This window comes from Mycteria americana, chromosome 1 (assembly GCF_035582795.1).
Source record: "Mycteria americana isolate JAX WOST 10 ecotype Jacksonville Zoo and Gardens chromosome 1, USCA_MyAme_1.0, whole genome shotgun sequence".
NCBI classification, from domain to species: domain Eukaryota; kingdom Metazoa; phylum Chordata; class Aves; order Ciconiiformes; family Ciconiidae; genus Mycteria; species Mycteria americana.
The window spans coordinates 127616522-127643753 of NC_134365.1; the positions used below are offsets into that span (position 1 = coordinate 127616522).

At 45.4% G+C, this 27232-nt stretch overlaps 1 long non-coding RNA gene across 4 annotated transcripts in view; it reads right to left on the reverse strand.

Moving 5' to 3' along the window:
- Nucleotides 1-27232, reverse strand: part of LOC142418505 (uncharacterized) — a 51072-nt gene that overhangs the window by 17344 nt on the left and 6496 nt on the right. For 2 of the 4 annotated variants that reach the window (XR_012778312.1, XR_012778310.1), the window contains exons 2-3: nt 20901-25969; nt 17601-17702 (exon numbers count right to left, since the gene is read on the reverse strand). This is a non-coding gene — a long non-coding RNA (uncharacterized LOC142418505). Of the gene's footprint in view, nt 1-13067; nt 13808-17600; nt 17703-20900; nt 25970-27232 lie in introns of those variants that run through there. The other 2 variants (XR_012778311.1, XR_012778313.1) reach the window with 2 other exon arrangements.

Here is a 27232-nt window from a genome sequence, read left to right on the forward strand (position 1 = left end):
AGGCACATGAGAGAGAATGGCGGAGAAGGGGGACGGAAATAAAGGGGAAAATGAAAAGCGAGGAAAGGTGGGGGCAGCGCGTGGAGACACGGGGTGTCTCTTTGCCTAGCCAAAGGGAGGAAACGGAGAGAGGCAGGATGCCCTGCCTGCATGAAGGAACACCTGGGCCAAGCAGAGCTCCTCCTATGCCTGCCACGGAGGCACAGGAGGCGAGACGTCCCTGCCGAAGGGCAATAAGATCCAGAAGGAAAGGACGAAAATAACTTAAGAAAACATCTTGCGCCTTTCTGCTGTATTTGAAAAGCGCCCAGCGACGTGGGACACATACCCTCGCAGCACCCTCCTCGTGGCTGGGAGCGCAGGGGAAGCACGAGGGTTCCTCCAGGCCTTCCCGGTGATTCTGCCCTCGTGCCCAGGGCTGCCGGGCCAACGCTTCCTTCTCTGGGGCCCCTCTAAAGACACAGGTCTCAAGCTGGTGGCAGGTCACCCAGGAGAGCAGGCACAGAGCTGAGGATGGGGAGAGAAGGGGAGAAGCGCTGGGGAAACACTACCAAGCCTTCACCTCTCCTCTTCTCCCGGCTCTCCCAAGCCTGGTGGCTGTTGGCTTTGTGTTACTGGAGGACGGAGGAGAGCAGGACCACAGGCTGCAACTGGGGTGCGGGTGTTCCCTCCTTGTGAGGGCTGGCTCGTCCTCCTCATCTGCTGAAATGAGCTGAGCGGTGACAGGAACAAAGCTACGGCAGGCATGTCTGCATTTCGCTTCCCCTGGGGAAAGCCCAGCCCTGCTGGCTCGGCCGGGGGCGAGAGGGAGCAGGCCCCCACAGCCAGCGCACAGGAACCATGGAAGCACCTCAGCGTGACAGGGAGCTGGGGAGGCAAACCGGAGGTTTGAGGGAGCTGGGGAGGCAAACCGGAGCAGGCAGAGAGGTAGAGGCAGGGTGTGAAAACCTGCCTCTGGGGAGGTTTGTGGGACAGCTCTGGACAGGGTCAGGGCTGACTTCACTGGACTTTGGGACGCAGCAATACTTCTGCTGGGCATGAGACAATATGGGTTGTTCCGTCTAGGGAAGACTGGAAGGAGCTGGAAGAAGGCAGGCAAGTGTTCGGGATAGACCAAAGCATATCAGAAATGCATGCATGGGAGGAGGCCAAAGTACTGCAGGATTAAAAAAAAAAAGAAAGAAAGAAAAAAATCTAAATAGTTTTAGAGCCACTACTTGGCAGAACTAAATAGCGTTCAAGCATTCAGACCTTAACAGCACTAACAGAAAGGGAAATTTCTTAATGACAGCATTTCCTACACAGTCCTTTATCCGTATCAGGGATGCATAACAGGAGCTGGGCAATCTAATGGAGATTAACTGCTCAAAAGAAATAAAAAAAACACAACACTTCCACACGGCACTGGCTGCTGCCTCAGCTCCCCATCCCCTGGCAGCTTCCCAAACACACAAGTTCATACCGTGAATGCTGAATTGGAAAAGCTGGAGGGCAGAGCTCCTGTGGAAACCACGGGGGGGGAGCGTACATGAAGAAAAAGCTTTCTGCATGACAGGATTTAAACTGGAAGGTACTTCTACTGGGGAAATAGCCCCACATACCAAGACTGAGCCAGGAAAAAATGGCCTCGCTAGAGTGTTGTTGATTAATCCTACCGTGATCCAAAGAAGCGGCAATTTGCTACTTAATTGTAGCCAGCCACAAAAAGGAAAGAAAAAGAAAAAAGGAAACAGTAAGAGAGCATTTCCTCACTACATCTAGCTCAGCTTTTTAAAATTTTTGTTCGTGGTGACTTATTCCTCACGCAGAGTGTAGGTATTTATTTAAATAATAGATAGGTACCTACCTCTAGGTACAGAATCTGGCATGCTACAAAGTATGTAAACAAATTAAAGCTGGGCTCAGGGCCCAGATAAGAAAGCTCACCAAAACCAAACAAGCCAACCCCAAAAGCTCAGGTCTCAGCAAAAGAAAAGAGTCCCAAAATAACGTATGAGGTAAGAGAGTAAAAAGCTGTAATGCACCTGACTGGAAATGCCTGATTAATAGTATTACATCAGCCTATGTGTCAAGGCTTCCTTATGATAAGCCCAGTACAACTGTATAGTGAGAGATGGTCTTGCTGCCCACAAAGAAGAGGCTGTCAAGTCAGGAGAGAGGCATCCGAGATTTAAAGAAGATACCGGATTTGGCCCAAGTTGCATGCAGAGCTAGGATCAGCTACAGACCCAGTCCCAAATTCAGAGATCACATCACTGCTGAGATTCATGGCTCGTCTCCTGAAATCCAGCATGGTATACTAAATGTAAGCCTGACCTTCCTTCTCTGACCTCATACTGTGCCTTCAAAGTCCGGGAAAGGAAATTCAGGGCTGAAATTTGAAGCTGTTAAGGACGGGGTTGGGAGGAGATGAGAAAAAACCTGTAGAAGAGATGTCTAGTTTGAGAAAAATCATCCAGGACAGAAAGCAAGGACAATCCTGTATCTGTCTCATTTGCCTTGGAAGGACATATGACAAAGCAGCAGTCACTCAACAGCCTCAGGCCTGGATAATTAAAACCTTTATAAAATATCAGGTAAAAGAGTAAACAGTCTTTCCGTAGCATACTGAATTCAAACCCCCCCTTCCCACTTGCAGCTCAGGGTTGTAGTTTTTTTTCTTTTCCAGAGCATCTTGAACAGATAATCAGAGCGTGCTGACATTCAGCAGTAATCAATTAGCACCTACTTTAGATTAAATTGAGAATATGTAAATTGGGCTCCTCATCAGGCACCACAGTCAACATTTCAGAGACACTCACCATGCTCTGAACATATCAAACAGATGAAACGCAAAAGTTGTTCCAAATCCTACTCCAAAATGGGAGGCCGGGTGGGCTATACCAACCATTTAAGATTACTTTTACCTGCTTTTTTTAAACCTTATTAGCTAGTATTAAATTGCCTCTACAATTCTTTTGCCAACCTGAGACAAACCTGACCTTTTTAATGGAGTTACTTACATGTATAATATGATAAAACGCACCACTTTTACAAATTAACAGGAGGAATCTGACCCCTAACGGGTGCATCACAGCATTCCCCCTGGTTGTCCTTTGGTCCTTCTTGCAGTGAAAACACAGCCGTGACCAAGTGTCAAGAGCTCATGCTGGTCCTGGCAATGTTCGGAATAATTCCACTTTGTTTTGTAAAAAGTCAAGGAGGATAATGCTTGCTGTCATCCCGCTCCCAGCGCCACAGCATCCACACCTACTGGTTAGCTAAATTTCTGCTGGACCCAGCCCAGAAGTCCCACGCTGGTACACGTTCAATAGAAAAGGCTTGCAGGAACCACTTCTTTCTTCAAACCCTGAGCAAGGAGCTTGGCTAGAGTGGTATAATTGTTCTTATCTGTGGGATTTTTTCCAGTCTTCATGGCAAACTTAGACCCTATCTTGGGTCAGTCTGCCTGACCTCTCACTATAAATTAAAAATGCTGGCTCTTCACCACCTCACTTTCACAGCATCCACCCCCAGCTGATCACATTTGGAGAAAGAAACAATAACTGGACCCCACCTAAAGTGGATATTGTAGTTGGTGCTCATTAAAAAGAGCATCTAACCTGTGTGAGGATGAAGGAAAGCATGGATGTGTTGAAAATACATATATTTGAGTGGGTTTTTTATATCCTTTTTGTCTCTAGAGATCACTGTCTTATACGGAAGGGCTTTTCTTCTGGCCTCCGAATGCATGTGATTGCTATGACTATAGGGGTTTTGCATTTCATTCTGACTCAACAAAAGCTGTATGCTTCAGCCTCTCCCTCCCCCCCCCCCCGTTATAGGTGAGATGTGAGACCAGATTGTCATTTTTCCTCGAACATACCCCATTTACATAACTCATAAGGCATTAGCAAAAATGTACCCCTCAAACCAAGCCACACACGCGGATGTATCCGTATAAAGCTGTCACGTTGTGCCGACAATAGCATAACAATGTACAGCAGATAGATTATACTTGTCCCACAGTTTGTTTTTGCGATTAGCAGGCACGATGCAGCTCCAGTAGATATTAGCATGTCCGGGAAGCACTCACAATAAATTGCAGAGCTACTAATAATTTAGATATTTTTATGACTGTTCAGTGGTGGCTAATTTCGTCTAATAAAATCCCATTAAGTTGCTGCCTGGTCCTCTTCCTTCCTCCAAGTCCCCGAACGGGACTTATATGCTAATTGCAACCAGTATATGCTAATTAGGCCTCATTTCCATTTCTTAAAGAGATAAGCACTGCCTTATGCCAACCAATCATTAACGCGTCCCACCTTTGCAGCAACCTTTCAGTCTGGCTCTCGCAGAGCCGCGATAAAGCATCGCCCTGCGCTCCGCGCAGCCCCGGAGTGCCGGGGGGTCCCTCAGCGGGAGCGGGCAGGGACGCGCCGCGCTGCTCCGCTCCACCCCGGCCCGCGGCCCCTCGGGCGGGGGGGGCTGCCCGGGGCAGGCGGCGTCGGCCTGGCCGCCCGGTACCCCGGCGCGGCGCTCCGGCGGCCGGGGGGGGAAAGGCCGCGCTCTCCTCTCCTGCCCTTGCCGCCTGTTGGGTCCCCGCTGGGGCGTTTAGGGGGGTCTTGGTATGGCGGGTGGAAAAGCAAGCCAGCCCGGGCTGACGGCGGGTTTCGATCCTGCGGGCTCCTCTCCCCTCTCCTCCCCCGGAGGAGGAGGAGGAGGAGGAGGGGCAGGCCCCCTTCACCGCTCGCCCCGGCTGCGGGCTGCCCCGGCTCCGGCAGCTCTCCATCACGGCCAGCCCACGCCGGCTCATTAGGGCTTCGGGGAAGCAATCAAGAGTTTATCATGCTTGAAGGGGCGGTGAGTCTCCTTGCAGCGCCTAATGTGATTTCGCGGCACTGCAATGTAGTCAGAATTAGATCCATATTAAAGATCGGTTAGCGGAGAGAGAGCGCGCAAGAGCGAGAGAGGCAAGCACCGCTCGGTTTGGAGAAGCCCAAGGTGCCTTTTCAACCGCTGGCTGCGGTATCACACGCTTTGCTCTAGGGAGGGTGACCTTCAAACCCCCGGGACGAGATTCGTCAAGACTTTGAGGCTGAATACGGAAGAGTTCAGGCAAATGCTACGCTGTGCGTTAGGCCGGCAGCCTTGCTTCGTGGCCTTGGGACCAGCGTCTGAGCTTGTCGGCACTGGGGTAAAAGCCCACCGGGGAAGAAATCACTCCACGGAAGTTAGCAGGGCGGCTCCCAAGCTACACGGGTGTAAATTCAGAGCAGTGCCACCAGCACGAGGCAACTCGACAGGGAGTTCAGGCGAGTAGTTTATCAGCACATCCTTCTCCCTGTAAAAGGCATTTCTTGAAATTACTTAGAAACGACATTTCCCCTCTGCCCTCCCCAGAAAGCTAATTGTAACATTTTACTGTTTGAAAAAGACACTTGCGAAGTCAGAGGAGCTGGGAACATTAGCGATGCCATTGTTTGAAAAAGAAGCAGCCTTGAAACATCATTTGCAAATCTATTCATTATTCTGAAATGCTAAATGCAGGACGAGCGGGTTTAGCATCTGTCTGCTAACTAACTCCCTTATTGTTACCCGGTGGAGGAACCCAGACAGGCAGAGCATTACTTCAGGACACCTGAACGCTGCAGATGCGAAGGGTTCCCAAAACACGCAGAACCCTCCGCCCCCACCCCAGACGGGGCTCTTCGCTTCCTTGCTTTGTGCTGCGCTTGACAAATGAGGGTAGACTGGCTCCTTATTTTCGTGGGTAAAAATGAATCCCTGATGTTGTCTCCGGGAGCTCGGCAATGTTACGCCAGGGATGAATTTGCCCACGTATGCCTCACACTAATGCAATTCTCCCCATAACCAAAATCATTATCCGCCTGATTTCCCCTCCACCTTTCTTATCTCTCCCCTCTGTACATACACACACACACTCTCACACACACGCACGCTCTTTTTCACCGGCACGTCAGTCACAGCTATCTATGCAAGAGGACTGAACTTCATTCCTCAGTGTCTCCAGAGAGGTCACAAATGGCAGATGCAAATATAGAGCAGGTTGCTGGAATTCTGTGTCTGGGGCAATGGGACAAAAGGGCAGCATCCCCTTCGGTGGTGGTAGCAGGGCAACCGTCCGCCAAAGGTAACATTTAATCACAAGGTGGGGGAAGAGGCAGAGCGGAGAACTGGCAGCTATCCAGTGTAAGATAGCCTGTAGCGGTATCAGCTGCACGCCGATGCCACGGGGGAGCGTCAACAGCGGCAGCAGAAGCAGCACAAGAGATGCTCGTATGAGATGGAAGGAGAGGGAAAGGGCATGCGAGGCAAAAATCCATCAGTATGTAAAAATTATCGCAAAGGCTGCTTTCTTTCAGTAAAATTAAATGGACTGGGGGGGGGGGGTGTCCTGAAGAGCTGATCTTTTTATTGCTTGCACATCTCTCTCTATACCTCTCCCTTCTGCTATTACTGATTATTTAACTCTGTAGCTGCACTTTAACTTTAGAAAGAGCTCCAGGATACAGTCGGTTTGAAGGAGGCCATACAAAATAAAATTTTATATTTTATTGCATTGTATTGTTCAGCATTTTAAAGAGGTAAATTAATCACTAAACTGCTGTTCTGTGCTTTAAACTGCCAGCTGTTCAGTGCTCTGAATTACAAGATTTATCCTTCAGGATTTTTTTTAATCATTTTTTTCCACCTTTCATATAAAGACTTTATAGGGAAATAAGAACATGCTGGGAGTGGAGGAGGGGATTAAGAGGCAAAGAATCACACCGTGCTTTGGTCTTCATCCCACATCAGATGACTTGGTGACAGCCCTTCCCCTATGGGCTTTACAGCTTAATTACCTGGATTGTGGGCTTTCCCATTTCCCCTCCTTCCAATCACCCTTAGACTTTATTAGTATTTAGACCATCTTGCTTAGTCTGTTAAGTTTTCTCTTTACCCTGGCAGCTGTAGCGTTAAACACACACAAAAGGCCTTTGGTAAGCCCTCATCACTGTGATCTGTGCTTAAATCAAACAACACAAAGTCTGACCACATCGGGGACCTTTTTTCATTACAGGTAGAAGTGAGGCAATAAAAAGAAATGCGGGGCGGGAGGGGGGTGTTTGCAAATGCCATCCAAGGTGTCCACAAGCCCCCTCCCTTTAAGAGAGTGTGCAGGGCTGCTGAACGGGGGGAAGGGAGGGTGGTGGAGCGGTGATTCTGTGCATTCAATTCTCATCTTTTCCTTTAGCTCTTCTGAGTCACTTCTCCGCGCTTTTCATTGAAGCACGGTTTTGAGCCCTGGGTTAAGCGCAGGAGCCATCTGACCCCTCCCCTTTCTGTACACCTGGCCGGTGGCAGCTCACCTGCAGCGTGTGCTCAAAGCATCCGCACCGGGCTCAGGAAGAGCCGAGCTCAGGGCTTCTGCTGGGAGACGATGCCAGCATGCTGACCTCAATTCCCAACCCGTCCAAATGGGGTGTCAAGGCCTGAGCTACAGCTCAGAGCGTGGCAGGGCTCTCCACTCTCCACACAGCGGACAGGATAGACAAACCCAGAATCCTCTTTGCAACTCCAACATTGCTTCTTCAGCCATTCTGCCTCCACCAGTTTCTCTCTCATTTGCTTCTGTGTTATGTTGGAGGAGACTTCTGCAGAGAGTGGGACATGAAAGGGAGGAGACCAGGTCTCTGCCTCTGCACTGCTGCTAACGCTTAGCAAATTACACTGCTGTGCTCCAGTTTGCCCTCTCCTTTGCAAAACTGAGTTAGCGTTGCCAGCCTGTTCTTGTGAAGTGCAAGGTCTAGATGGAAAGTCCTCGTACAAGTTCTAAAACTGGGCTGAATGTTCTGCTACATAACAGAGATAGCCCCCCACACAAACACAACCTGCATCCTATGACAGACGAGAATGGAAGTTGAATGCTTACAACATGTCTGATAACCAGAGCAAATACAGGAGATTGAATTCTCTTGGTAGGGTCAAGAGACATCACACAGGCTTTCTGAGCATGAGTTTGGCAGTAGGTCTAGGTTTATCGCTAAGACATTGCCTTCAGACACCAGTGAAAAGCCCCAACTCTCAGCCACTGCCTTTTGAATCTCCTCTTACCTAGAGCTACAGTCCTCCTCCTCCTCCAGCCAGAGAGAGGTGGTAACTACTTGAGTCCAGAGCCTGAGTGGTTATTGCTGTGAAGACTCAGAACTTCCTGAGGGCAAGACCACCTCCTCCCACCATTCCTCAAAGCATCATCATTCCTCAAAGCATCGTGTGTCCAGAGAAGGGCAACACAGCTGGTGAAGGGTCTAGAGCAGAAGTCTTATGAGGAGCGGCTGAGGGAACTGGGGTTGTTTAGCCTGGAGAAAAGGAGGCTGAGGGGAGACCTTATCGCTCTCTACAACTACCTGAAAGGAGGTTGTAGAGAGGTGGGTGTCAGTCTCTTCTCCCAGGTAACAAGTGATAGGACAAGAGGAAATGGCCTCAAGTTGCGCCAGGGGAGGTTTAGACTGGATATGAGGAAATTTTACTTCACTGAAAGGGTTGTCAAGCACTGGAACAGGCTGCCCAGGGAAGTGGTTGAGTCGCCATCCCTGGAGGTATTTAAAAGACGTTTGGATGAGGTGCTTAGGGGCATGGTGTAGTGGTGGTCTTGGTAGTGTTAGGTTTACGGTTGGACTTGATGATCTTAAAGGTCTTTTCCAACCTATACGATTCTGTGATTCTGTGATCTTGTGGCCAACAGCTAGGGATGTTCTCTGCTTTTGTAGTGTCTGCCCAAACATTTTTGCCCATACACATCCCCAGAAAACTTTACATGCTGCTTTCTTCATGCCTGCATAGATCATCCTTCTAGTCATCTTCTCAACCTTTTCTGTAGCTAGATCCAAACCTGCCATTTTCCCCTTTCTGTTGCTCTGAAAGGGCTCACATCCTTCACTTTTGAATGGCACTTGACCATGCAGCTATGTCAGTGCTATTAAAACATTCTAATTGAGAATGGGATGCACAGCCTGTCATGAGCAGCATACCAGGTTAGGAGACAGGCACGGACACTGCACCCAACAGAATGACTGCAGACCACGCCAGAGGAATGCTGAAGGGAATACACCTTTTTCTGAGATAACTGTTCTCCCTGCTCTACCATTACACACCCAGCCGTTTTCAGAAAAAAAAAAAAAGAGCATGTGAATGCAATGCAGATCATTATTTCACATCTTCCTGAAACCAAGACAGAGAAGAAAGGAAGGACATTATCAGTTCTTCCATGTGTTAGACATTTATATTAAACACAATCTCCTATGTTTAGTTAACATAATTAAACATAATCTATTCAGGAGGATCTTTATTTGCTTTAGACTGGGTGACCACACAGCCCAGTTTGGCCTGGGAAATCTTTGGCATGTTCATTTGTCTTGGATATTCATCAAGGCAAAAAAAGCTACCCCTTTTTCAAGAGCACTACAGATAGGGGCTGTGGACCCTTACCCCCAGGCTAGCTCATTTATTAAGAACTGAGCTAAAATGGGTGTTGAGAAGGAGAAAGTATTGCAATGGCCCCTGCTTCTCCAGTCCTCTGTTATGCACGAATTTAGTGCAGCACCCGTGTCTACTACATCCTCTAAAACACCCTCAAACACCTCGCTACCTCCCTTAAAATACCCCCAAACGCCAAGCCACTCACTATCACAAATACCACTAAGACCACAGCCCTGCCCTGGCAGATGAACACACAGTAAGAACCTGTCTTCTTCCCTCAAAATCTTACAATTCAAAGAGAAGTACACAAAACACTAACAAACAATAACAGGAAAAGGCGGGGGGAAGGAGGTGTGAGCGTAGCAAATGATGAGCACAGCATACTTCACTCTTACCCCCCTGTCAAAAGGCTCTTAGGATTCCTACGGTCTCAAAGGGTGTGTATGAGCTTAGACAAGAGAAACCACCACTCCCCAAATGCTGGAAAAGCATTCGTTAGATGGTGTCTTGTGCGAATCAGGATGATAAAAGCAGCTCTTGGTGAGAGGTATAGAAAGGGGTGTGAGGGTATGCAGGAGGAGAGCCTTGGGCATGACTGGAAAGAGGGATTTCAGTGATTCATGAGGACAGTATGTCATGAACTGTGTACTGTAATGCAAGTCAGTAGGTTACTTCGTCACTTCAAAACCATTGCAGAAAAGCTAGCCCTCATCGTGGCATATTCTGAATTTTAAGTAATCACCCTGAAAATTATTTGAAGCCTCTTTAAAATGTTCAGATGCAGAAAGCTTGGTGAACTGAAGTGTGGAGATAATGCAGAAAGTTTTAAGATAACTTACTAATCTTGAAAATGTCTATGCGATGAGCTTGTTATCACTATGCTTTTTAAACCTTTGATAAGGTAAATCAAAATATATCGGTTCAAAAAGTTTGCCACACTGATAAAAAATCTCATGACATTTCAGTTTCCAAATCTTTCCCCTTCTCTGTGTTACTAGCAAGTCTGGATTGGTTTCACAGCTGTTTGGAAACATTGTCTACAATTATTAACTTCAATCAAAGGAAGGAAGACAATCAAACTTTAAAAAAAATTATATCAACATCCCTAACATTTGGAAAAATCTCCCAGAGATATGCAACTAAACATCCTATGGTTCCTACTGTAACGTTACCTTGGAGAAAGCAGATTTAAAAGAGCAGTAAACAGTTTCATACACTACAACCACATGAGCAATATAAAGTTGATTGTGGTACTAAGTCTGGGCTCAACAAGGCATTACATGAAAGATCAAGGGCCCGATTTCCATTGTCTGCTTCTTGTACAGTCAGTTACAATGCTGCAAGTCTTCATCATCCGCTGCATTCTTTATAGCTACTCTGCATAAGAATAAACCAGTCTCTCTTAAATTTCTGTGTGTGTGAGCGTTGTGCATTGTGCAGCAGCAGAGCCTATTCTGTCCTGTGAAGGCTAACGTAGCAGGTTGGTGGGCTAAAAAAGTGCTATGCTGCACTGCAATCAGGACAGTTACCACTTTATGGAGCCTTTCAAAGCACCAGACCTAGTGTAATCCCCAGATCACATAGTTTGGCTTCCCTAACCATCATGGGCAGAATTTAGAGGCCACCAAGAACCAAATTTCCCAAGGAACAAAGCAGTGGAGATTTTCCATATGACAGCCAAGCAATGAAACAGTGAAGCCACCAGTGGACATCAAGACATACTGGAAAACTTAATCTGGAGCATCTTCTGGCTCTTGCGTAGTTCATATGAAGAAATGATGCGAAAGCCTGGTACCAGCTTCCCATTGGATACATATATTTAGAAAAAAAATGAAGAAGCAAAAAAAAAAAAAAAATGCCTTCCAGAAGAACCTTACCCATGGTGATATCAATGCAGAGATGTGAGAAGCTATGCAGAGAAGCAAGCAAATCACTAGAATGACTCAAAGCAAACCTGGAGAAGAAATCCTCAAGTGAGCTGCGCTAGTAAACAAGAAAAGACTGGAGCTTACCAGCAGTGAGAACATTATTCAGAGACACTGAAAACTTACTACTTTTTCTCTGCTTAACCCAAAGAAAGATCTGGAAATAAAGCACTGGATGTCCATGATATGGTCAAGTGCTCTGTTGCCTGGGGGTGGGCTGGGAGTGGAAGATTTCTGACTTGGGCAGTGGACCTGACTACCTCAACTTGGGATATGGAGAACATATTGCACACACACATATAAGAGATTTACCATATCCATTCACAGACTGTTCTTCCCTACACAGATGGTGTTTATCACCTGAATTTGCTTCAGAATTTTTTCCTGGGGAATTATTGAATAATCAACTTATCTTTCACATAATCCCTTCCTTATTATCCAAGGCAAAACCCGCTGGATCTAATAGAAGACTTGCACACAAAGGGCAAATAACGTTCACCACAATTGAACAGACGTAATTCTTTCTTTAAATCTCAGATGCTACACTCCACAATGGCATTTTTTTAATCTAATGCCACACCAAAATCCGATCAGATAAAGAGAAGTGGAATTGGCCCGATATTGAATTTTAGAGAATTAAGAAACCACAACTCCCCTGATCAACCAGATTTCACAAGAAAGAAACCCCACCAGCTTTGCCCATCCCAGATCCCCAAACGAAAACCTGAACATAATGCATATTCATGACAGAGGAAGGAATAATATGGTCTTATTGAACACACTCCGGGAACAGATATAGAGGAAGAAAATAATAAAACAATATGAAATCTGGATTATATTTAGTTGAAGATTTACATGCAATTTAAAATCCGATTGGATAGCTCTGTGAATGAGCTGTGCGAATGATAACATCATAATATGCTGCATGGGATATTTTTCTGAAGAGTTTTCTCAAGCCATGAGCGGTGAGGGAGTGAAGGGAAGCTCAGCACAGCTTATCCAGATCAACATCTCTCTTCAAGACTGACAATGAGATTTTTAACAAAACCATTAGTCATTTGATTGAAGGCAATTTGACCAAAATTGATTCCCCCTGATCCAAAGGAATTAATTTTGAACACTGCAGGGTGTTTTCATGTAACATGAAAGGGCTCCTTTTGTGCTGCAGGAGATTCAGACCCCACAGATCTGCTCTTCTGCAGCTCCCATCTGTGCATGGAAAATCCTTGACAGTTAGTTGTCCGGATATTTACTGTTTCAGAAAAATAATTTATTACAGGGCTCTGGCACCTTTTCTATAACCATGTAGCAACAAACACATACCACCCATGCTATTAATTACTCTACTTTCAGGAAAACATAAGAAAAGGGCTGCAGAAAGAAAGAAAAACATATAGGGTCATATATATATATATATGATTTTAATTCTGATGTTACACTGCTTTCTTGTTTGGTTGGTAACTGGAGCATCCTTAAGACATCTGGTGGACTAGAATTCCCTCTGATTTGTACCGTTTTGACTGCTTTACCCTGAACCGATATTGGTATGAAGAAAGAATCGAGCTCTAGGTCAGGGATTCCAGGCTGTTGAAAGCACATCCGTACAGCTGTCCGTGCCACCCTGGACCGATGCGTGACTTGCTGCAGAGCAGGGACGTGGTGGGTGACCAAGGACAACGACAGCACCAGTTGCCACAGAAACTGCCATAAGGGGAACCCACTGTATGTGGGGATCCTGCGACTCCCTGTCCCAACTGCTATGATTTAGGACATGGCACAACTAAGCTTGCTCTCAGAAGCTGACAGCTATGTTAAGGTGTCCTTTTCTGCCCAGACTGGCTTTTAACTTGGTGGTTTGGGTACTGTTGGGGAAGGTGTGGATTTGAGCCACTTTGGCAGAGCCTTGTGAGTGAAGGGTAGCCTATTGAACCAGTAGGCTATTGTATAGAAGGCACCTGCCCCTGCCACCTTCCCCTGCCAAGTCTTAAAAGAAAAGTAAGGTTTCCACTCCATTGTTTGGATCCTCCGTGCCAGATGTGCTGTGACAATACTTAGCAGCATAGATCTCTCTGGGGAAATAAGCACTGAGTGCATAGTTGCTGGGTTAAAGATGGGATAGGTGTCACTCTGCTCAGCTTTCTCAGGACTGAGACGTTTCTGGGCATGAGCAGATGCACAACTTCAGCCGGTTGAGGAATATTAAAGTAAAAACTTTATGACATACAAGGTGAGGTGGACACCTTCAGGTATGCAGCTTTGCACTTAGGCACCTATATCTCAGTTATATGCCACATTATGTGCATAGGTCCTTTTTGGGATCAGCCCTCCATACCTTCTTGGTTTCTTTCACCTTCTTGGTTTCTTTCATATTCTGTTTTCACACAGAGGACAAAGGGTTTCAAGAACATTTCTGATACAACCTGCAGAAAGAATTAATTGCCTTCTGAGAATACTTTCATTCTTTCCTTCTGTTCTCATTACAGAATTCTAAATCATAAAGACAAATCTCTCCACCATCAACATGTTATCAACATGGAGAGTTCATAGTCACAGGCTGTTCTTGGGGTTAAAGAAATCACAGGAATGAAAAAAAAGCTTGAACTGTTTGGTAAAAAATAGTTACTAGCATACAAAATGTGTTCTTTAACCTTTCATTTTAGGATATAAGCCAACAATTAAGTGCTTATCACGAGGAAGAAATCTCTACTAACAGTTTATTTCCCAGCTACGAAATTTCTTTGCTTGGTAGTGTCTCTCCTGGTCACTGATGAACATGTTACCCTAGACAAGGAGACCATAGACCAGGGCACTGACGCGATTTGGTCATTTCCAGATGAGTACCAGGAACTGCCATATTTTTGCAGAGACAATGAACAAAGAACAAATCTGCTGTTATCTGTTAGGAGATGATGCCTGGTCACAAAATAATAATTTCTGAGAGTCAAACACTCATTTCTGCTCAACTCTGAACCACTGCTAGCTGATCCTTCTGGCAGTCCTTTCAGTCACCAGCACTTCAGGAAGAAGGTCTGGTTCTGCACAGAAAACGTAATAGTAATATATGCTGAGCAGGAAGACACCACGAATGACAGGGATAGACACGGCAACAGATATAACATTTTGCTGGGGTGAACGCAAGAGTTTAACCTGAACAGAAGGGCCGAGTATACACACACCAGATTGCTGTTATGAACAGACTGCTGTAAGGCCTGCAAGTGCCCTGATGGAGCATGGAGGTACAATATAGAGGAACAGCACAAACACCACCTCTGTCCCATCTCGGGAACAGAGACGACTTTAGAAGGGAAGACACCTCTTGTCCCTCCTTTGTAGGCATATGTGTTTACTAGATCCATAGCTAAGCTGGATAAGTAGAAAGGAAAGGTGAGAAAAAGTACGACTGCACCACTGTCACAACAATAGTAGTGGTTTGTAAGTAAAGTTGCACATTTGGAGATTTCAGCAGTTTTCCAGTCAGCTATTGAAGTTCTGGGATGTTACATTATAAACAGCAGTGTTCAAGGCTTCCTAAGTGAACACTCAGTATTTTACAAGAAGACTTGAAGCTCAGCTACAGCAGAGCAAAAGTAGGAATTTCAGCTGCAAACATCCCAGATTCTGCATCCTCTCTGTTTCCCTAGAAATAATTTGCAAAGCAAAAGCGATAACCTTTGGTCACTGATGTTGTTGCTGGGCCTCTAAGACCCCACCCTCACTACCAAGGGAAATTCTCTTTGTAAGCAATGGGACAAAGGGACAAGACACTTCGGGATTTCTAGAGGAGAATTAATTCAGGTTGTGCAAACCCAGTTGAAGGGAACCCTTTGGAAGCTTTGAGGCCCATGTAGCCTTCATTAGCAATTCAGAAACACATGAAAGTGATGTGGACTGACAGACTAGGTAGGTAGTGTGAGCTTGTACAGCCCTGGAAAAAAATATCAGACTTTGATACAGAGAAATGGGAAGGATTTTACAGAATTTTACAGAGTATGAAATCCCTTTTGAAGTTTGCTAGAACCACTGGGCCCTCACTGAATGCAAAAGAGAAATTTGATGTGCAGTATCAACTCATATCCAAAAAGATTAATTTAGTATTGCAGCCGTTTCTGGAAAGTGGCACAGAAGATGAGAAGAAGCTCAAACATTAACCTGAGAAAAGATCCTTCTTTTGTTATACATTATGATTGGGAAGGATTTGTGAGCTAAGCGGTTCAGTTTGCCTGCAGTAACTTGTCATTTTAGGACCCAAGATCTTACTCTTGAGGGTATTGCGCCCACCTCAGGATGATTCACCTCTTTTTTTTCCCCACAGAAAGTGGTCCAATGCACCTCTGTGATCTAAATTATATAAAACTGGTACCAGCTCAGATGGATTTTTCCGCTACTTATCAGAATACTGCAGTGGAGTGTCTATTCAAGTTCAAAGGAGAAGAAAAGGGAAGAAGGATGTGGTGAGCAAGGTCCACAGAGATGCTTTGATCCCTTATGGAACAGTCCTATAGACTATCACAGAAAATAAAAGACAACAAACAGAATTCTAGCATCATTCCACAGAGTTTAAGAAAACCATATCCCTGCCCTTTAGAATCCAACTGAACAGGACAACCTGGAGAAAATCACATTAGCCTTGACAGAGCAACAATTCTTCATCTGAGGTACTTCTACTAGTGTAATATTTCAGTGTCTCACACTTGTAATTATCTACACTTCATGTCTGTGAGGCACAGCAATCCTCTTACACCCTTCTACAGATTAAAGAATTGAGAGCTAGTGCAGGGTTCTGCCTTAGGAGCAGGATGGGTCTACCTGGGTCAGCAGTAGCAGAGTACGTGTACTTGCTACAGCCGCTCTCAGGATTGCAACTTCTCCACTGCAGGAAAGGTTTGTCTGTTCATGGAGCAGCCACCAAATCTCTGCTGCTCACTGTCTTGGACAACACAGGCCATGTACCTCTGCAGCTGCTACACAAACAGCTGAGCTTTCTCTGAACCCCTGTTCAGAGGTGAGCAGAATCAACAAGGTGAGGAAGAATGGCTATGGATGCTCTCAGTGACGCACTGCAGGTCACGAAGAAGCCAGGGAAGGGAAGGAAACTGTGTCTGGATTTTACAAGGCTACTTTCCTCAGTGCCATGCCACCCTGTCTCTCTCAAGATCACACTTCTACTTCCATTGAATAGCGTTCATCTTTTCTACCTGTGCCAGCATCCTTCATAGTGATGGGTTCAACTGGGGTCTTGATCATCTTAGAATAATGTACTTACTTCCCTTCTTAAAGAAGGATGGCGCAAAACTGCTTATATTGCTGGTGAAACCAAGAAAATGACGAGCAATCGAAGAATTAAATGATGATATCTGTCCATATACTCCAGACATGAAACTAGTGGCCTTTCTAGTTTTGAGTTTCTTGTTCCTTTGATGAAAGTTTGCTGGACTTCTGTAAGAGATTAGACTAACACCTTACTTGATACTCTTTAGATCAAGTTCCTATTGACAACTAGCCCTTACCCAAGAAGGACAAACTCCACTAGGAAAAGACCCAGTGCACATTTAATCTCACAGCTTTGGATATGGACCACAGGGAAAAAACCAAACCAAACCAAACGAAACCAAACCAAACCTTTGGTTTACAGTCTTATGCTCCCTTACAATGTCTTCAATTCCCATTAGCTACAAGCTGGAGCATAGCAAAGGAGGGTTGCTATACAAAATTCTGTTACACAGTACAATGTAGCGAAAGTCAAATTATACATAGTAGAGTAACACCTGGTACAAAACAATGCAGTACTACTGGTTAGGCTTACAACCTAAGAGGACAATGTCCCCCTGCCCCCATTACTACCCCAATCACTGCTAAAAAAATAAGGCTATGTCCTTTTGGTTCTGGTGCGGCCCCAGCTATAATTCTGATGCGCAGGTACATGCTCGACCACGTGCCTTTCATCTAGACAAAGATCTCCCTGCTAGCTAGCAAAAAACCAAAACCTATTGCACATACCTATGATGTAATTAAAAGATTCTTAGTCAGGATGCCAGAGGCATATAAACATTGGCAGCACTGCTGCTTTTGCAATCCACAGTGGCAAAAGGATTGCTGCTAGTTTACAAAACACAGCAGCTGACACACTCCTCTTGGTTCTCTGCCAGCATGCTGTCCTGAGATCCCCTCTCACAGTCTTTTTTGACTTTGGCACAACCAAACTGCAGTACAGACCTGTCCCCTGACTGTCCTCAGGTCCCCTGCTCCGGGTGATCAGACTGTCGGTGGTGGCAAGTGTGAGGCTGAGGGTGGGATGTGAAGGAAGTCACGTGAACCCTGAAGGATGATGACAAAGAGGCAGGGGACAGGTCAAGTAGGAAAGACGTTTGTTGGGTACCGTAGAAAAAGGTTTGTATTTTACCCTGTATTTAAACGTGATCTTAATTAAAACGTGGAGGCCAAATCCTTCCCTTGGACATGTATCCGTGAGTAATTCCTAGTAGCTCAGAAAGGGAAGACTTATCTTGACTCCAAGGTAATTAAAAAAACAACTATTACAGCATCTGACTAATAGGATTGCAGCCTTCCAGCAAGCCTGAAGGAACTGTGGGCTTATCAGGAATGCCAGCTCTTATCATTAACTAATGACCGACTGTTCATACCCACCTAGAGATGAAAGCGAAAATTTGCACATGTAATATCTGCTTCTTCTTATGTTTCCCTAACAGACTTAGAAAACAGAAAGTTGTAGCAGGGCCCGACCCTGCATTCATAGTAAATTCCTATGAATGCCAGTGTGATAGGAGGGCATATTAAGAATACAAGCCTGGGAAACTGGTATGTGAGAATTTCACACTTCAAGTTCTAAAATTAAAAAAAGGTGCATTAAAGTATTAGAGTGTTATAAGTGCAGATGGTCCTGGAAGGCTTTTAGAAATACCAAAACACTCAATCTTCAATCCCATGGTAATCACATTGTCAGTTGATTGTATCTGTGGATGTGTTTAACCTCTTAATACAGATCTTTCTATGTAATTTTTACCCTCTTCCTTTACCATATATGCTTAATCATGGTTTGTGACACGTGAAAACCTCTGAATAGATAACCAAGTGTAATTCATTTTTTGAGACAACGTATGTTGTAAATATTGTGTAAATAGCCATGCAGACAAGTTGGCAAAAGTGTGCAGCTAAAGACGTACATCACCTCCAGGACCATGTGAAGGGCAGGTGTAAATCCCTACTGTTTGACTTGGGCGCAGGAAGCAGGCAAGGTTTATATAAGCATTTATAAATCTGGACACAAGCTTGAAAACTTTACAGAACAATAATCGATAACTAAGAGAATCACAACCTAGAATTACACATGAACATGTGTGAATTCTGCTGTGGTACAGGCACCTCATTTGCCCATGCAGGTGTATATAGCTATGCAGCCAAGATAAGGGCGCTGCTACTTTCCTTATCCTTGCAGCCAAGATTTTCTTTATAGTTAAGGCTCGGCTAGAAATATAGGCTTCATGTAGCCAGAAAAACAAGGTAAGCTTTGGTCAATTGTCTCTGACCTTTGAAGAAGTGTACTTAAGTTGTTCAGTGGCCCTTTGCTGTCAGATACTCTGGTTAAATTAGAAAATGTGGTTTAACTATGTGAGTTTTGTTACACGGGTAATGAATTAGACAGTCAGTTTGCAGTGCAGGTGCATTAAATGGGATTATTTGGAAAAGAACTGCTGATTTATTTAAGAGGGAATTTCTAAGGTAATTTTCTCCTGTGGGGAGATTTTGCCCTGAACAGTTTGTCTTCCCCTCCCTTGCCAAACACTGCTCTCTAGCTACATCCCCATTTGAACTCTCCTAAATTCACTGGATGGCATTTTTTCTTCCAAGATCAACTGGGGAAAAAAAACCCCGTCTCAGGCTTACTCATTTCTGAATCCGTCCTGCTCTTCATCATGGGTAAAAGTGCTAAACATGAAACCATGCTCACCTATTTATTCCCTGGCAAACCCAGTCTGCAGTATGTCTCTCTCTTCAGCCCTTCAGCGTGGGGATGGTTTTTATTTGTATTATCCAGCACTGAACTCCTTGGCAGGACACCGAGCAAAAGAATTAAACAATATTATCACCTCCAAAGGGGCAATCACTTGTTACATCTAAAGAGAGGACATTTATTTTCTATGCTGCTTTGAGTATTGCTTCCATTTAAAGAACGTGGGGCCAGGCTCTTGGCTGGAATTCAGTGCAATAACATCCTGGTGGTCTGCACCAGCTGAGAATCTATCTGCTGGTAGGGATTTGGGGGACCACTAGTCTCCCTTTTTCCCTTCAAATTTCAAGAAAGAAAATGAAGAAGAATCACCTAGAGTGATACCCTGCACAGCATGCAGCCCAGGTACATGAGATCTGTCCCACCTCTGCTGGCTCCTTCTGCAAATCAGCCCCGGTGCCTGCAGCACTCTCCAGGAATCGGGAGCACCAGTGAATCCAGGCCAGAGATGCCCAAGGCAGGGCTGGATGGAGTCAGCCATGCCTGGGGAAGGTGGTGGCAGCCCCAGGCCAGGGAGGAGTGGTAAGGAGAACTGGCCCAACCTGCTTGGAGTCACCACTGGTTCCCAGCCAGTGAGAGTGAGAAAAGCAGAGGCTTTCTTCACAGGATTTTCGGAAACCTTTGGTGGAGAAATACTGGCACACTCTTTAATCCTTTAACGTGAGATAAGATTTGGGATGGGCCACAACACTCAGACTTATGGGAGAGTTTTGCCAGTCACACGTTGTCCAGTGGGATTTCAGCAGATATGCTGAGGAAGAAAAATATTCTCATTCATCACATTCCCTCGTGCAATCCCACACATTCAGAGACAGGAGCAGACCGTTTTCCCACTGTGAAACCTGACCAAACCTTGTTGAGGTTGTGGACAAGGTCTCAGTGCAGCTGAATACTCTCCAGTTGTGGTGAAATCAAGCGTGAGGGCTAGGGCTTCCCTATTGCTTTGATGTAGAAACAGAAGGAAATAGGCTGAGAGAAAAGAAAAAAAAAGGTTTGTTTTCAGGGGTACAGCTCAGAGCAAAAAATTGAGCCTCGTGTTGGTCAGTCAGTTCCCCCTAATATCTGCAGCACCTGCACGCCCTAAAATAAGTATGTGTGAGGGGTGGGAGGGGAGAGGAGGAAGCTGGGGTCTGACCAGGGTGCAGTACTGTTAGAATTGGTATTCTGCAGTGATGACCGTAACAAATAACTTAGCAACATTTATTATATGTTGCACGAGGGGTAGGAGCAGTCATATAAGGTGAATGCATGAAAAACCAGGCTCATTCAAACTTTTGCCTGATTCTTCTCACTGTTTGCTTGGTTTACACCATGGTAATAACAATAACGCTAAAGAAGTCTCTTGATAAACACTCGCATCAATGAAAGAGGAGTTAGTCTCCTCGTCCTTCACGCACTTTTCCTGCCCTCCATCACGCCGGCCCTTTCAGTCTGTGACTGACAGCCACTCTGCAAGCATTTAGGTTCAGTTAGATGCCTTCACTTACCTTCTGCCTAAGCCAGCAGGTAACACACAGGGATCCCCGTGTCACGGATTCGTTTTCTTCAGAAAACCACAGGGAAATGAGCCGCCATAGCTCAATTCTGCTTCCATTCCCTCCAGAGTAAACTCAAGGCACTGCAGGGAACTCAGAGGAGATAATTCAAAGGGAAACAGGGCAACGGACGGTGGTTTGGCTGGATAAACTTAAAGAAAAGAATATCTGGCTTCTTTTAGATTTAACTGAAACAAACGTGCTTCTCAAAGCTTAGTTGCTAAGCTCGACTCCTGTTCCCTGTCACCCTTTGGAAAGGCACCTTTCTGTATGGGAAACACTGACAGATTACCTTCCAGCAGCTGTAATTCAAGGCACATTTATTTGGTGGCAGTGCTGGTTTAGTAGACTTAATCTCTTCTCCCCTCCCCACAGGTTCCCTCCTCACACCACCCATCTGCTGTGCTGGGACAAATGTTTGCTCCGCTGTATAGGAAGTGGATCAGGGAACTGATGTGACTGAAAAATAACGCAGCCTCCCCCCGCCCTCCCAAGGTTACTCTTCAGGGGGGAGGGTTCCCCAAGCTGCTGGGAGGGTGCAAAGGACGGGACAGGGAACCCCAAGGGTCTTCAGGTATACCTCAACACAGCTTCACAAAGGTTGGAGAGTGAGGTGCCTACATGAAACCCGATGTAAACACCCCCATTCCCAGCTCTACGTTGTAAAAACAGATGTGCCAACTTCCATCAGCCCCTGGTGGGGATGCAGAGGCTCCTCTGGAACCTCTTTTAAATCCAAGCTGCCACTCTAAAGGAACTTTTAGGCTGGGGTAGTATCACTGCCTTGCACGTTCACCTCTAGCACTTACCAAATGACCATTTCCAGGACGGAAATAACCTCTGCTGCCCGGCCTGAAAGGTACAGCAGCAGTGCACCAGGTTTGTCACCAGAAAGGGTCAATCAAACAAGAGATTAAAGCAGAACAAAACAGTTCCTTTCAGGTGAAGGTTTCTCCATACAAGGTCTTTTCCCTTTCCTTTAAATTATACATGCAGATCAGCACATCATTGCCTCCTCGGGCTCCTAGCAGCATCTCTCCACGCTGAAAATGCAACTTTGGGGAAGCTGAAGAAGGTCCATAGGTAACCAAAAAGAAAAAAAATCTTTTTTTCCTGAGCCACAGACAAGGGACAACCCATGCTTGCTGCTTATGCAAGTGCCCATTGGGCTACGCAACCCCGGCGCTGCCGTAGCCAGAGGACTGGAAATGCTTGCTTTGCCTTCTCAGGGCCCGGCACGTGCTGGTTGTGAATGCAGTGTGATCAGTGCTGTTTCGGTGCCTCTGCACAAGCCATGCAGGAGCGCAGCCCTACACAAATACTTGCCTCACCACTGCTGTCTGCTCACATGGGCCCAGCTAAATACCTGTCAGCAGGCCAAGGACGCTTCACTGCCCGGTTCAAGACAGCCCTCCAGCCTTCACTCTGAGTGGGCACACCTGTAAGGGAGCACGTGTGGAAGTGGGAGGGGAAGGGAGGCAGCAGCATGCCACGGGTAGTGCCTTGCTGCGCAGGCTTTCCACAGAAGAGAACGGCGGTACATTTCTGCAGGGATTTAGTTTGGCCTCTGTGACATCCTGCCTAGGTGGCTTTTTCTTACTGTTAGCGCGAAGTCAGGATTATAACTGATCCCCACTGCTGGCTGGGCTGAGGTGGATAAGAGAGCCCTGAGGCTATGAGGGGAGAAGGCAGCTCTACATCTCCTGCGTATCACCCTCATCCCTAGTAAAGGGCATGGACAAATTAGTCAACCTTAAGGGTTATTCTAATTTATAGCAGCAAAGAATGGGCCTCTGGGAGCCATTATACTAGGCAAGGGTAATTGGAGAGCTAACACCCTTTAGCTAGATGTCCTTCTCTGAACACTTTGTACATGGGAACTGCCAAGAAGAAGCCAAACAGCACCAGTTTGGATAAATTCCCTGTTGGGCAGATCCTCTGCCCCTCACGCATAGTAGCATTACATCTCTTGAGCTAAAAGGTGCTGGCATTGCAGGACTGACGATAACTTACGCCTCTCCCCTGTTACACAAAGTATTTTCTTGTGAAGAACCAGGGCTTCAGTTCAATTTATACACGACCAGCCCGGCTCCTGCGTTTCCCACAGCCACTCCTGCCCCCAGTGCTTACAACTGCTGACTTAGGCTCCCGTGTTTCATCTCAAGCACCTCTTCTACTGTGTTGCAATGCTCTCAGCCCCACGGAACATAAATTGACCAGGGCACATCACCCCATCTACCCACTCTGTTCCCAGGATAAATTTGCAGGAAAAGTGTGCAGAAGGGATTATATAACACAGGAAGAGCTTTTCCAAGACATTAAAGTGGAAGCTGATCACTGTTTGAATGGTAGGTACTTGCTAAATTAGCCACACCTTTGCTTCAGGTACTATTACAACAATTAGCAGTTTTGCCTCTCCCTGTAAACCTGATGGATGACTCAGTACGTGCCAGTAACTATTTTTTTAATTTTAGCTAGCTCAATGGCCAGCTAATTGAATGTCTGATGTTCAAAGGTGTGTAGTAGAATACGATACAGCACACAGAAGTAAACGCTATGATATGAAATCAGCTGGCCTGGATCGGTTTTTACAACCGTAGGCATTTCCTTGCATCTGTTTAAGAACCACAAAGACCACATTATGCTATGAATATGGTAGCTTAAATCTAAAGTAAATTTCACTGCAATTGATTTCCACTGATACCAGACCAGAGGAGATAGATAGATAAGAATTGGGCTCTTATTCCAGATTTACACCAGAAGAGCTAACAGCAGAATGTACAATTTTCTCCCAGTAATATCTAATGATTAAATAAAGCAAAAATGAAATTTGACAAGCAGCTGGCTTGATAAAATTTATAGGCACAGAATCTGATTCTCTGCCTCTTGCAATTTACATAGTCATTCAGACCAACACTAAGTGACTTTAAATCTCTACTGTTCTAAGCCAAGGGTGTTTCATGCCCAACACAGTAAAAGTGGAAATGATTGTACAATGCATGGGGCAGTATAGAATCAGCTTCAGTAAAATTACATTGTCTCCTTCCTTGTGAAAATTTACATCCATTAAAGTTCTGACGTTGTAATCATGACACTGGATTTTTCTGTGTAAAAAAGAAAGCTCTTACGGTTATTCTGGAATAATGGAGAGGTATTAAAAGGGGGTACTTTGGAAAATCATTTTACCAATTACTTTTTGTGTATAAGGCCGTATCTTCAGCTTCTGTAAAGTGATCTTAACCCAAAGAGCACTTGAGAATGCTAAAGAAAGTGTGGCAGGAAACAGGACTGATAACTCACTGCTTTGTCTATCTTAGTGTATTTTTTATGCTACTCAAATAAAGAATAATTTGGCTTCTAATATTTATGATAAGAACCGTGAAGGGAGATTCTGAGAAAGCATGAGTTTCTGCCACTGCAAAGTTCTGGCACAGGAAAAGGAGGTGAGCATGATCCCTGGGATCGGCAGAGCTCTGTGTTCTCATTTCTAGAAAGTGTGCCGGAAGAAGCAGAGGAAATAAGAGTGCAGTGGCCAGTTTAGACCAAGCGATGCTCAAAAGCACGAAGGATCAAGAAGCTGGCTCAAACACTGTAGCCCGGTGTACATCTGGCAGTGAGACTTCAGTAGGCCTGTACACCAGAGAATTTTGCAGTCAGCGTTTACTCTGTGTAGACAGGACAGCTAACTTGTCAGGAAGGGGAAAGGGGAAGCACTGAGAAGGTTTGCAACAGGCAGCAGGTACACTTCAAATAAAGCAGCACAATGCTGCTTTCTCCACTACACCACCTGTTTTTTAATACTGTAACTATCCTAATTTATCCAACAGTCTGATTACAAGCAAAAATATTAACTGAAGGTATACACAAGTTGCTGCAAGACAGGATGGAGCAGGACATACAGGACATTAGCTAGTTTGTGGCTGATCTTGCACACCTTCACTAGCTCCAAGGCAGCTTACTCCACTTTTATTGTGGAGAGATTCTTTGCACTTACCATAGAGTTGAAGTCCAAATGCAGGACTAAACACAATCTAGATAAAACACTGCAGATTTACATATAGCATTCCCACGGAGATAAGCCTTTGAGAGTCCACTGAAATACAAATTTAGCTTTTTTTCCTTATTATTTCTTTTTCCTTATTATTTCCTTATTATTTCCTATATTATTTCTGGGAACTTTTTTGCTTGTAATTGATGAAGATAACACTCTGATTTTCAAAATATATTTTGAAAATCAAATATATTGTGGTAAATTAGATTGTGGACAAATACATTCTGGTAAATTGTATTAGACCCTTATATCACATATACCTAAAGTAAAAAAGGAGCTAAATTAGCAGGTAAAAAACAAACAAGGAAAGTAATTAATTAAAACTAGGAAAGTACAATAATCTTATGATCTTTAATCTATGGCAGGTACTTCATCCTGAGGTCCCCACCCTCCTGGCACACTTCTCCTACATTTCTCTTAATATTTAAATTACCTGCTTGCTGACCAACAGCATTCATGCTTTAGGTTACTGCAAGAAATGGCAAGAATGACATAGTGCCCACACTGAAGGGAGTGGTTGAAGCCTGGCATCCACACAGCTGTGCAATGAGAGGATGTTGAACTATACCGCCATGAAAGTTCAATTTTCTTCGACTTGTACCAAGCACCACCCAGAGGCATGGAGCACAATGTCTTCTTGAGGGCCACTCTGATATTAAGGAAAAGAAAGGGAATGCAGGGAAACTAGCGCTGACTGTGGTGTTCAAAGAGATGACAGAGAGAGAGCACATCCTTCTTTACGTTATGCTTTTCTGAATTCAGAATACAATAGTTTGCCCTTCCCCAGCATCACCTTTGTGATGATGTGAAGTGTGAACGGGTGCCAAAGTGTTCTTCACCCAGTCATGGAATATGCACACGATGGTGAGCCTTTTGGTGGACAGCTAGAGGCAGCATCAGGATCCTCCTTCCACTTGGAATGGGCTGGGACATGGCAGCTCCTCTTCCTACTACAGGCACCACTTCAAGTCTGTTAAGAGAAAAAGGAAAAATCCAGTTAAGAAACCCAGTTCCCCCAGGAAACTGGGGGGATCCTTTTATCTGGAGATCATTTTATCACAGATCTTCTGGAAAGCTGTTACTCCAGACTCTAAGGAACTGCAATCTGAGCAAGAAAAATACTTAAATGGTAGGTCAGCTGTCCATGACACAACCATTTTATGTACCTTTGCATTTAAAAGCACAATTTGAACTGGTCATTGCTGAATTAGAGTTTACAATACAAACAAACAGGCTTCACCTTAGAGTTAAGCAGGGGTAACTTCCACAGCAGTGCTCGATTACAACTCATTTCTACCACTGCTAAAGGAAGAAAACCGTGAGCTGACAGAAACACGCATTTCCCCAGCCACGTGGCAAACACAGCATTCAGCTGCTGTCCTGTGTTCAGAGGCATTATGAAGACAAAGTCTGTTATGAAAAAAAATAAATACTCTCCTGACAGTTAGATGAAATACCAAACAGAGCAGAAAACAAAACAAAGCCAGCACTCTGCCAGCCCTTTCTGAAGTTTCCTCTTGCTTCTGCAATAGAGGGCTACCACACTGAAGGCAGGCGCTAATGCATGCGACCGCCTGCTGCTGAGCCTGGATTTAAGCCATAAATTGTAGCTTAAATGCTCTGAGTAGTCCTGTGACTGGTGCAGTCTGAGTCTTTCCGTAACAGAACAGAGGTCTTCTGAGTACCTGATCTTGCTGCGCAGTGCAGCCTGGAAACAGGACCTAGGAAGCCAGGTGAAGGCAATCATGCTGCTTAGGTGGGGGCTACATTGAGGGAAAAGGCACGGAGCAGGGCAAGTGCCCCTTCTGCAGTAGACCAGACATTACGCCGGAGTTGCCACAGCTTATGCCAGCTCTGGAAGCTGAGGCTAAGTCTATCACCAAGTCTTCGGGATTGTTTTAAATAAGCTATTAACAAGCTTGCCTTGGGGAAAGAGACATGGCCACAACTTGAAGAACTGGCCATTTGGCCCTGCTGGTAAGCTGCCCATCAGCTCCTACAACCCACGCTCACTGTCACAGAGCATGTGAGCCCATGCTCACATGTCAGGAGCCTTGTGACGCCCCTCGAGATGACCCAGCCAGCACCAAGGCAGGCTGATGCCTCAGGCCATGTCCCTCAGTCCTGCCCTGCATATTCTGACAAGGCTCTGGATATCCTAGTCAGACATCCCCTTGTCTAAATTTTGGCAGGAACAGAATCATGAGTATGACACACAGATCAGCAACAGAAA